The sequence below is a fragment of the Symphalangus syndactylus genome, chromosome X, assembly GCF_028878055.3.
Source record: "Symphalangus syndactylus isolate Jambi chromosome X, NHGRI_mSymSyn1-v2.1_pri, whole genome shotgun sequence".
In the NCBI taxonomy this organism is placed as follows: domain Eukaryota; kingdom Metazoa; phylum Chordata; class Mammalia; order Primates; family Hylobatidae; genus Symphalangus; species Symphalangus syndactylus.
The window spans coordinates 69,818,669-69,831,594 of NC_072447.2; positions in this window are offsets into that span (position 1 = coordinate 69,818,669).

Here is a 12,926-nt window from a genome sequence, read left to right on the forward strand (position 1 = left end):
ACATGCTCGAGCTCAAACATGTATATACCACTTCCATTTGATGATGAAATGCTACTGTGCATGCCCCACTTTATGGCTAGATGGGTCAGAAAGCACCCAGTTCATGATAAGCAGTTTGGGTCGCATGGTGGTTTGATGACTCATAGTCAAACGTTCAGTTTCCACGAATGCCCAGTAACAGGCCAAGAGTTGTCTATCAAAAGGAGAGTAATTATCTGCAGAACATGGCAGAGTCTTGCTCCAAAATCCTAGAGGCCTCCATTGTGATTCACATATGGGAGCCAGCCAAAGGCTCCAAATAGCATCCCTATTTGCCACTGAAACCTCAAGCACCATTGGTTCTGCTGGGTCATATGGCCCAAGTGGCAGAGCAACTTGCACAGCAGCATGGACCTGCTGCAGAGCCTTCTCCTGTTCTGGACCTTACTGGCTGCATACCAGGTACCAAGAGATGTGTTAATTTGCTCAAGCAATGAAACCACATCTGGTACAGCAGCTGCAGTTGTAGTCATTACTTGGTTAAGTATATGATAATCCACTTTCATTCTCCAGGATTCATCTTTCTTTTGCACAGGCTGAATAGGAGAGTTGAATGGAGAGGTGGTAGGAATAACCACACTTGAGTCTTTCAAGTCCTTGATGGCGGCACTAATGTCTGCAAGTTTTCCAGGGATGTGATATTGTTTTTGATTCACTACATTTTTAGGTAGAGGAAGCTGTAATGGATTCCGTTTGGCCTTTCCCAACATAATAGCCTTCATTCTACCAGTCAGGAAGCCAATGTGGGGGTTCTGCCAGCTGTTAAGTATGTACATGCCAATTATGCATTCTGGCACTGGGGAAATAACCACAGGATGATTCCGAGGACCCACTGTACCCACTGTAAGTCAGACCTGAGCTAAAACTCCATGAATTACCTGACCTGCATAAACCCCTACTTTAACCAGATGAAGTACAATGATGTTTTGGGTCCCCTGGAATAAGCATCAGCTCAAAGCCAGTGTCCAGCAGTCCCCAAGATATCTGATCATTTTCCTTTTCCCAATGCACAGTTACTCTGGTAAAAGGCTGGAGGTCTCCTTGGGGAAGAATGGAAGAAAAATTAATAGCATAAATTCTAGGCAGTGTAGTGTGGTCCTTCCTCAAGAAGATGCAACCTCCCCTTTATTCAATGGGTTCTGGGTCTGTAAACTGGTTCAAGTCTGGAAATCGAGAGGCTGTGATTCTCTATATTTGTAATTCAAATTAGTTTTTTTTTACGCTCTACCTGGAAGTTTTCTGCTCACACAAATTAAGAAAGAATGTAGTAGGCTTCCTATTAATTTCACTTCTAGGAACCTTGTGATTAATTAGCCAGTGCCAGAGCTCTACACAAGTCAGACTATTCTGATTGCCATTTTGCTTCTGCTGTCCATTATGTAACTATGCCCACCTAGCCTTTAACAGTTGAGTGCTGCCACTTGTCTCTTGCCGCCTCGGGATCCAATTATTCCCAGTGCACTTAAATTTTGTAGCTGAGTGATTGGTTCCCAATGTAAGATCGGGCATAAACAAAAGAGCAATCACAGAGCTCTTCAAGGATGCAGGTGCTGTCCTCACAAATCTATTTCACAAAGTATTGGTAAAGGGTATGTCTTCTGGACCTTCCCAGCTGGGACGAGTGGGTCTAAAGTGACTAATACACACTAGCATCCAAATCTCCCTAAGCCTTTGGATCCATTCCTCTACATTAAACCAAGGGAGATCAGACATTTCCAGCTCATTCACAGTGGGCCATCTTTGGATCCATATTTCAGCTAACCAAGCAAATAAACTATTGAAACCTTTTTTAAACTTCTTAAGCTGCAACATTAAATGCAGAATCCCTGCTTAGTGGGCCCAAATCATTAAATTCCCCAACATAGCAAGGCAGGCCAATATTCAAATGCAGAAAATATGGAGAACACAGACCACAGTGCAATCAAATTAAAACTCAGAATTAGGAAACTCACTCAAAACTGCAAAACTACATGGAAACAGAACAACCTGCTCCTAAATAATTACTTTGTAAATAACGAAATGAATGCAGAAATAAAGATGTTCTTTGAAACCAAGGAGAACAAAGACACAATGTACCGGAATCTCTGGGACACATTTAAAGCAGTGTTTAGAGGGAAATTTATAGCACAAAATGCCCAGAAGAAAAAGCAGGAAAGATCTAAAATGAACACGCTAACATCACATTTAAAAGAACAAGAGAAGCAGGAGCAGACAAATTTTAATGCTAACAGAAGACAAGAAATAACTAAGATCACAGCAGAACTGAAGGAGATAGGGACACGAACAACCCGTCAAAAAATCAATGAATCCAGGAGCTGGTTTTTGAAAAGATCAACAAAATAGACCGCTAGCCAGACTAATAAAGAAGGAAAGAAGAATCAAGCAGATGCCACAAAAAATGATAAAGCGGATATCACCACTGATGCCACAGAAATACAAACTACCATCAGACAATACTATAAACACCTTTACACAAATAAACTAGAAAATCTAGAAGAAATCCATAAGTTCCTGGACACATATACCCACCCAAGACTAAACCAGAAAGAAGCCGAATCCCTGAATAGACCAATAACAAGTTCTGAAATTGAGGCAGCTATGAATAGCATTCCAACCAAAAGAAGTCCAGGAGCAGACAGATGCACAACAGAATTCTACCAGAGGTACAAAGAGGAGCTGGTACCATTCCTTCTGAAACTATTCCAAACAATAGAAAAAGAGGGAATCCTCCCTAACTCATTTTATGAGGCCAGCATCATCCTAATATCAAAACCTGACAGAGACACAACAACAAAAAAAATATTTCAGGCCAATATCCCTGATGAACATTGATGCAAAAATCCTCAATAAAATACTGGCAAACCAAATCCAGCAGCATATCTAAAAGCTTATCCACCACGATCCAGGCTGCTTCATCCCAGGGATGCAAGGCTGGTTCAACATATGCAAATGAATAAATGTAATCCATCACATAAACAGAAACAATGACAAAAACCACATGATTATCTCAATACATGCAGAAAAAACCTTAGACAAAATTTAACATCCTTCATGCTAAAAACTCTCAATAAACTAGGTATTGATGGAACCTATCTCAAAATACTAAGAGCTATTTATGACAAACCCACAGCCAATATCATACTACATGGGAAAATACTGGAAGCATTCCCTTTGAAAACCAGCACAAGACAAGGATGCCCTCTCTCACCACTCCTATTCAACATAGTATAGGAAGTTCTAGCCAGGGCAATCAGACAAGATAAAGAAATAAAGGGTATTCAATTAGGAAAAGAGAAAGTCAAATTGTCTCTGTTTGCAGATGACATGATTCAATATTTAGAAAACCCCATGGTCTCAGCCCAAAATCTCCTTAAGCTTATAAGCAACTTCAACAAAGTATCAGGATAAAAAAATCAATGTGCAAAAATCACAAGCATTCTTATATACCAATAACAGAGAGCCAAATCACGAGTGAACTCCTATTCAGAATTGCTACTAAGAGGATAAAATACCTAGGAATACAATTTACAAGGGATGTGAAGGTCCTCTTCAAGGAGAAATACAAACCACTGCTTGAGGAAATAAGAGAGGACAAAAACAAATGGAAAAACATTCCATGCTCATGGATAGGAAGAATCAATATCATGAAAATGGCCATATTGCCCAAAGTAATTGATAGATTCAGTGCTATTCCCATTAACCTACCATAGACTTTTTTCACAAAATTAGATAAAGAGCCTACTTTAAATTGCATATGGAACCAAAAAAAGAGCCCACATATCCAAGACAATCCTAAGCAAGAAGAACAAAGCTGAAGGCATCACGCTACCTGACTTCAAACTATACTACAAGGCTACAGTAACAAAAAGAGCATGGTACTGATACCAAACAGATATACAGACCAATGGAACAGAAGAGAGGCTTCAGAAATTATGCCACAAATCTACAACCATCAGATCTTTGACAAACCTGACCCAAACAAGCAATGGGGAAAGAATTCCCTATTTAATAAATGTTTTTGGAAAAACTGGCTAGCCATATGAAGAAAACTGAAACTGGATCAATTCCTTATACCTTATACAAAAATTAACTCAAGATTTATCAAAGACCTAAATCTAAGATCTAAAATCATAAAAACCCTAGAGGAAAACATAGGCAATACCATTCAGGACATAGGCATGGGCAAAGACTTCAAGACGAAATAAAAAAGCAATGGCAACAGAAACCATAATTGACAAATGGAATCTACTTAAACTGAAGACCTTCTGCAAAGCAAGAGAAACTGTCATCAGGGTGAACAGGCAACCTGCAGAATAAGAGAATATTTTTGCAATCTATTCATCCGACAAAGGGCTAATATGCAGAATCTACAAAGAACTTAAACAAATTGACAAAGAAAAAAGACAACTAAACCAAAAATTGGGCAGAGGATATGAACAGACACTTCTCAAAAGAAGACACTTATTCAGCCAACAAACATATGAAAAAGAGCTAATCATCACTGGTCATTAAAGAAATGCAAATCAAACCACAATGAGATAACATCTCACACCACTTAGAATGGCGAACATAAGGGGGTGGAGCCAAGATGGCCGAATAGGAACAGCTCCAGTCTACAGCTCCCAGTGTGAGCGACACAGAAGATGGGTGATTTCTGCATTTCCAAATGAGGTACTGGGTTCATCTCCCTGGGTAGTGTAAGACAGTGGGTTCAGGACAGTGGGTGCAGCACACTGAGCATGAGCCAAAGCAGGCTGAGGCATCTCCTCACCCAGGAAGTGCAAGGGGTCAGGGGATTCCCTTTCCTAGTCAAAGAAAGGGATGACAGAGAGCACCTGGAAAATCGGGTCACTCCCACCCTATACTGCACTTTTCTAATGGTCTTATCAAATGGCACACCATGAGATTATATCGCATGCCTGGCTTGGAGGGTCCTAGGCCCATGGAGCCTTGCTCATTGCTAGCACAGCAGTCTGAGATCAAACTGCAAGGTGGCAGTGAGGCTGAGGGAGGGGGGCCCACCATTGCTGAGGCTTGAGTAGGTAAACAAAGCAGCTGGGAAGCTCGAACTGGGTGAAGCCCACCACAGCTCAAGGAGGCCTGCCTGCCTCTGTAGACTCCACCTCTGGGGGCAGGGCATAGCCAAACAAAAGGCAGCAGAAACCTCTGCAGACTTAAATGTCCCTGTCTGACAGCTTTGAAGAGAGTAATGGTTCTCCCAGCATGCAGCTGGAGATCTCAGAATGGACAGACTGCCTCCTCAAGTGGGTCCCTGACCCCCAAGTAGCCTAACTGGGAGGCACCCCCCAGTAGGGGCAGATTGACACCTCACAAGGCTGGGTACTCCTCTGAGACAAAACTTCCAGAGGAATGATCAGGCAGCAGCATTTGCTGTTCACCAATATCCACTGTTTGGCAGCCTCCGCTGCTGATACCCAGGCAAAGAGGGTCTGGAGTGGACCTCCGGCAAACTCCAACAGACCTGCAGCTGAGGGTCCTGACTGTTAGGAGGAAAACTAACAAACAGAAAGGACATCCACACCAAAACCCCACCTGCACGTCACCATCATCAAAGATGAAAGGTAGATAAAAACCACAAAGATGGGGAAAAAACAGAGCAGAAAAACTGGAAACTCTAAAAATCAAAGTGCCTCTCCTCCTCCAAAGGAACGCAGCTCCTCACAAGCAACGGAAGAAAGCTGGACGGTGAATGACTTTGATGAGTTGACAGAAGAAGGCTTCAGACAATCAAACTACTCCAAGCTAAAGGAGGAAGTTCGAACCCATGGCAAAGAAGTTAAAAACCTTGAAAAAAATTAGACGAATGGCTAACTAGAATAACCAATGCAGAGAAGTCCTTAGAGGACCTGATGGAGCTGAAAACCATGGCACGAGAACTACGTGACGAATGCACAAGCCTCAGTGGCCGATTTGATCAACTAGAAGAAAGGGTATCTGTGATGGAAGAAGATGATCAAATGAATGAAATGAAGTGAGAAGAGAAGTTCAGATAAAAAAGAATAAAATTAAGAAAATGTGGCACATATACACCATGGAATACTATGCAGCCATAAAAAATGATGAGTTCGTGTCCTTTGTAGGGACATGGATGAAACTGGAAAACATCATTCTCAGTAAACTATCGCAAGGACAAAAAACCAAACACCGCATGTTCTCACTCATAGGTGGGAATTGAACAATGAGAACTCATGGACACAGGAAGGGGAACATCACGCTCCGGGGACTGTTGTGGGGTGGGGGGAGGGGGGAGGGACAGCATTAGGAGATACACCTAATGCTAAATGACGAGTTAATGGGTGCAGGAAATCAACATGGCACATGGATACATATGTAACAAACCTGCACATTGTGCACATGTACCCTAAAACCCTAAAGTATAATAAAAAAAAAAAAAAAGAAATGTATATCAAAAGAAAAATACCAAAAAATACGTCAAAATGTTATCATTGTGATAAGATTATCAGTGGTTTTTATTTTCTCATTATATTATATATAATTTACTACAAAGGTTATGCATTAGAAATAAATAAACATTATTTTAAAGTAAAAAAAAAAATAAGTAAATAGAAAAAAAAAAAAAAAGAATAAAAAGACATGAACAAAGCTTCCAAGAAATATGGGATTATGTGAAATGACCAAATCTACATCTCATTGGTGTACCTGAAAGTGATGGGGAGAATGGAATCAAGTTGGAAAACACTCTGCAGGATATTATCCAGGAGAACTTCCCCAATCTAGCAAGGCAGGCCAACATTAAAATTCAGGAAATACAGAGAACACCACGAAGATACTCCACGAGAAGGGCAAATCCAAGACTCATGATTGTCAGATTCACCAAAGTTGAAATGAAGGAAAAAATATTAAGGGCAGCCAGAGAGAAAGGTTGGGTTACCAACAAAGGGAAGCCCATCAGACTAACAGCTGATCTCTTGGAAGAAACTCTACAAGCCAGAAGAGACTGGGGGCCAATAATCAACATTATGAAGAAAAGAATTTTCAACCGAGAATTTCATATCCAGCCAAACTAAGCTTCATAAGTGAAGGAGAAATAAAATCCTTTACAGACAAGCAAATGCTGAGAGATTTTGTCACCACCAGGCCTGACATAAAAGAGCTCCTGAAGGAAGCACTAAACATGCAAAGGAACAACCGGTACAAGCCACTGCAAAAACATGCCAAATTGTAAAGACCATCAAGGCTAGGAAGAAACTGCATCAACTAACGAGAAAAATAACCAGCTAACATCATAATGACAGGATCAAATTCACACATAACAATATTAAACTTAAATGTAAATGGGCTAAATGCTCCAATTAAAAGACACAGACTGGCAAATTGGATAAAGAGTCAATACCCATCAGTGTGCTGTATTCAGGAAACCCATCTCACGTGCAGAGACAGACATAGGCTCAAAATAAAGGGAAGGAGGAAGATCTACCAAGCAAATGGAAAAAAAATAAAGGCAGGGGTTGCAAACCTAGCCTCTCATAAAACAGATTTTAAACCAACAAAGATCGAAAGAGACAAAGAAGGCCATTACATCATGGTAAAGGGATCAATTCAACAAGAAGAGCTAACTATCCTAAATGTATATGCACCCAACACAGAAGCACCCAGAGTCATACAGCAAATCTTTAGTGACCTACAAAGAGACTTAGACTCCCACACAATAATAATGGGAGACTTTAACACCCCACTCTCAACATTAGACAGATCAACGAGGCAGAAAGTTAACAAGGATATCCAGGAACTGAACTCAGCTCTACACCAAGTGGACCTAATAGACATCTACAGAACTCTCCACCCCAAATCAACAGAATACACATTTTTTTCAGGACTACACCACACCTATTCCAAAATTGACCACATAGTTGGAAGTAAAGCACTCCTCAGCAAATGTAAAAGAACGGAAATTATCACAAACTGTCTCTCAGACCACAGTGCAATCAAACTAGAACTCAGGATTAAGAAACTCACTCAAAACCACTCAACTACATGGAAACCGAAAAACCTACTCCTGAATGACTACTGGGTACATAACGAAATGAAGGCAGAAATAAAGATGTTCTTTGAAACCAACGAGAACAAAGGCACAACATACCAATATCTCTGGGACACATTCAAAGCAGTGTGTAGAGGGAAATTTATAGCACTAAGTGCCCACAAGAGAAAGCAGGAAAGATCTAAAATTGACACCCTAACATCACAATTAAAAGAACTAGAGAAGCGAGAGCAAACACATTCAAAAGCTAGCAGAAGGCAAGAAATAACTAAGATCAGAGCAGAACTGAAGGAAAAAGAGACACAAAAAATCCTCCAAAAAATCAATGAATCCGGGAGCTGTTTTTTTTTTCTTTTTTTTTAAATTTTATTACTATTATACTTTAAGTTTTAGGGTACATGTGCACAATGTGCAGGTTTGTTACATATGTATACATGTGCCATGTTAGTGTCCTGCACCCATTAACTCCTCATTTAGCATTATGTATATCTCCTAATGCTATCCCTCCCCCCTCCCTCCACCCTACAACAGTCCCCAATGTGTGATGTTCCCCTTCCTGTGTCTATGTTTTCTCATTGTTCAATTCCTACCTATTCCTAACCAGAACATGCCATGTTTGGTTTTTTGTCCTTGTGAGAGTTTGCTGAGAATGATGGTTTCTGGCTTCATCCATGTCCCTACAAAGGACATGAACTCATCATTTTTTATGGCTGCATAGTATTCCATGATGTATATGTGCCATATTTTCTTAATCCAGCCTATCATTGCTGGACATTTGGGTTGGTTCCAAGTCTTTGCTACTGTGAATAGTGCCACAATAAACATACGTGTGCATGTGTCTTTATAGCAGCATGATTGATAATCTTTTGGGTATATACCCAGTAATGAGATGGCTGGGTGCAATGGTATTTCTAGTTCCAGATCCCTGAGGAATCGCCACACTGACTTCCACAATGGTTGAACCAGTTTACAGTCCCACCAACAGTGTAAAACTGTTCCTATTTCTCCACATCCTCTCCAACACCTGTTGTTTCTTGACTTTTTAATGATGGCCATTCTAACTGGTGTGAGATGGTATCTCATTGTAGTTTTGATTTGCATTTCTCTGATGGCCAGTGATGATGAGCATTTTTTCATGTGCCTTCGGTTGTGAATTCGGTTGTGAATCCGTTTGTTCCTGGGGTTTTTTTGGTTGGTAGGCTGTTAATTATCACCTTCATTTCAGAACTTGTTATTTGTCTATTCAGGGATTTGATTTCTTTTTTAGTCTTGGGATAATTTATGTGTCCAGGAATTTATCCATTTCTTTTAGATTTTTTACTTTATTTGTGCAGAGGTGTTTAAAGTATTTTTTGATGGTAGTTTGTATTTCTGTGGGATCAGTGTTAATATCCCCTTTATTATTTTTTAATAATAAAATGTGTCTATTTGATTCTTCTCTCTTTTCTTCTTTATTTGTCTGGCTCACGGTCTATTTTTTTAATCTTTTCAACAAATCATCTCCTGGATTCACTGATTTTTTGGAGAGTTTTTTGTGTCTCTATCTCCTTCAGTTCTGCTCTGATATTAGTTATTTCTTCTCTTCTGCTAGCTTTTGAATTTGTTTGCTCTTCCTTCTGTACTTCTCTTAATTGTGATGTTAGGGTGTCGATTTTAGATCTTTCTCCCTTTCGCTTGTGGGCATTTAGTGCTATAAATTTCTCTCTATACACTGCTTTAGCTGTGTCCCAGAAGCTCTGGTATGTTGTGTCTTTGTTCTCATTGGTTTCAAAAAACTCATTTATTTCTCCCTTTATTTCATTATTTACCCAGTAGTCATTCAGAAGCCGGCAGTTTCCATGTATTTGTGTGGTTTTGAGTGAGTTTCTTAATCCTGAATTGTAATTTGATTGCACTGTTGTCTGAAAGACTGTTTGTTATGATTTCCATTATTTTGCATTTGCTGAGGAGTGTTTTACTTCCAATTATGTGGTCAATTTTAGAATAAGTGCAATGTGGTGCTGAGAAGAATGTATATTCTGTTGATTTTGGGTGGAGATTTCTGTAGATGTCTATTAGGTTGCTTGGTCCAGAGCTGAGTTCAAGTCCTGAATATCCTTGTTAATTTTCTGTCTCATTATCTGTATAATTTTGACAGTGGGGTGTTAAAGTCTCCCACTATTATTGTGTGAGAGTCCAAGTCTCTTTGTAGGTCTCTAATAACTTGCTTTATGAATCTGGGTGCTTCTGTATTTTGTCCATATATGCTTAGGATAGTCAGCTCTTCTTGTTGCATTGATTCCTTTACTATTGTGTAATGCCCTTCTTTGCCTTATTTGATCTTTGTTGGTTTAAAGTCTGTTTTATCAGAGACTAGGATTTCAATCTCTGCTTCTTTTTGCTTTCCATTTGTTTGGTGTATATTCCTCCACCCCTTTATTTTGAGCCTATATGTGTCTTTGCACGTGAAATGAGTCTCCTGAATACAACACATCAATTGGTTTTGACTCTTTAACCAATTTTTCAGTCTGTGTCTTTTAATTGGGGGCAGTTAGCCCATTCACACTTAAAGAACCCAATCTTTCTCTTTGGCTGCCCTCAACATTTTCTCCTTGATTTCAAGCTTGGTGAATCTGATGATTATGTGTCTTCAGGTTGCTCTTCTTGAAGAGTATCTTAGTGGTGTTCTCTGTATTTCCTGAATTTGAATGTTGGCCTGTTTTGCTAGGTTAGGGAAGTTCTCCTGGATAATATCCTGAAGAGTGCTTTCCAACTTGATTCCACTCTCCCCATCACTTTCAGGTACACCAGTCAAATGTAGCTTTGGTCTTTTTTTTTTTTTTTTTTTTGAGGCGGAGTCTTGCTCTGTTGCCCAGGCTGGAGTGCAATGGTGTGATCTCAGCTCACTGCAACCTCTGCCTCCCGGCTTCATGCCATTCTCCTGCCTCAGCCTCCCAAGCAGCTGGGACTACAGGTGCCTGCCACCACACCCAGCTAATTTTTTTGTATGTTTATTGGAGACAGGGTTTCACTGTGTTAGCCAGGATGGTCTTGGTCTCCTGACCTCGTGATCCACCTGCCTCAGCCTCCCAAAGTGCTGGGATTATAGGCATGAGCCACCGCGCCTGGCCTGGTCTTTTCACATAGTCCCATATTTCTTGGAGGCTTTGTTTGTTTCTTTTTATTCTTTTTTCTCTAATCTTGTCTTCACGTTTTATCTCATAAAGTTGATTTTCAATCTCTGATATCCTTTCTTCCACTTGATTGATTCAGCTATTTATACTTCTGTATGCTTCACGAAGTTCTCTTGCTGTATTATTTTTCAGCTCCTTCAGGTCATTTATGTTCTTCTCTAAACTGGTTATTCTAGTTAGCAGTTCCTGTAAGTTTTTATCAAGGTTCTTAGTTTCCTTGCATTGAGATAGAATATGCTCCTTTAGCTCAGAGGAGTTTGTTTTTACCCACCTTCTGAAGCCTACTTATGTCAATTCTTTAAACTCATTCTTTGTCCAGTTTTGTTCCCTTGATGGTGAGGAGTTGTGATTTTTTGGAGGAAAAGAGAATTCTGGTTTTTGGAGTTTTCAGCATTTTTTCACTTTTTTTTTTTTTTTTTCTCATCTTTGTGGATTTACCTACCTTTAATCTTTGATGTTGGTGACCTTTGGATTGGGTTTTTGTGTGGGCATCTTTTTTGTTGATGTTGTTGTTATTGCTTTTTGTTTGTAAGTTTTCCTTCTAATAGTCAGGCCCCTCTTCTGGAGATCTGCTGGAGTTTGCTGGAGGTTCACCCCAGACCCTGTTTGCCTGAGTATCACTAGCAGAGGCTGCAGAACAGCAAAGATTGCTGCCTGCTCCTGCTTCTGGAAGCTTCATCCCAGAGGGGCACCCACCAGATTCCAGCTGGAGTTCTCCTGTATGAGGTGTCTGTTGACTCCTGCCTAGAGGTGTCTCCCAGTCAGGAGGCACAGGGGTCAGGGACCTACTTGAGGAGGCAGTCTGTCCCTTATCAGAGATTGAGTGCTGTGCTGGGAGATCTGCTGCTCTCTTCAGAGCAGGTAGGCCAGAACATTTAAGTCTGCTTAAGCTGTGCCCACAGCTGCCCCTTCCCCCAGGTGCTCTGTCCCAGGAAGATGGGAGTTTTATCTATAAACGCCTCACTAGGGGCTGGGTGTGGTGACTCATGCCTGTAATCCCAGCTCTTTGGAAGATTGAGTCTGGTGGATCACGTGAGGTTGGGAGTTTGAGACCAGCCTGACCAACATGGAGAAACCCCGTGTCTACTAAAAAAAAAAAAAAAAAATTAGCCAGATGTGGTGGCGCATGCCTGTAATCCCAGTTACTTGGGAGGCTGAGGAAGGAGAATCACTTGAATCTGGGAGGCGGAGTTTGAGATGAGCTGAGATTGCACTATTGCGCTCCAGCCTAGGCAACAAGAGTGAAACTTCATCTCAAACAAAAACAAAAAAACCCTGACTGGGGCTGCTGCATTCCTTTCAGAGATGGCCTGCCCAGAGAGGAGGAATTTAGAGAGGGAATCTGCCTAAGGTGGCTTTGAGGTACTGCGGTGGTCTCCACCCGGTCTGGACTTCCTGGCACCATTGTTTACACTGTGAGGGGAAAACCGCCTACTCAAGCCTCAGTAATGGCTGATGCCCCTCTCCCCACCAAGCTTGAGCATCCCAGGTTGACTTCAGGCTGCTGTGCTGGCAGCTAGAATTTCAAGCCAGCGGATCTTAGCTTTCTGGGCTCCGTGGGGGTGGGATTCGCTGAGCTAGACCACTTGGCTCCCTGGCTTCAGCTCTCTTTTCTGTGGAGTGAATGGTTCTGTCGCCCACCACCATGCCTGGTGTTGCAGCTGACATTGGGGTACAAAAAAAAAAAAAGA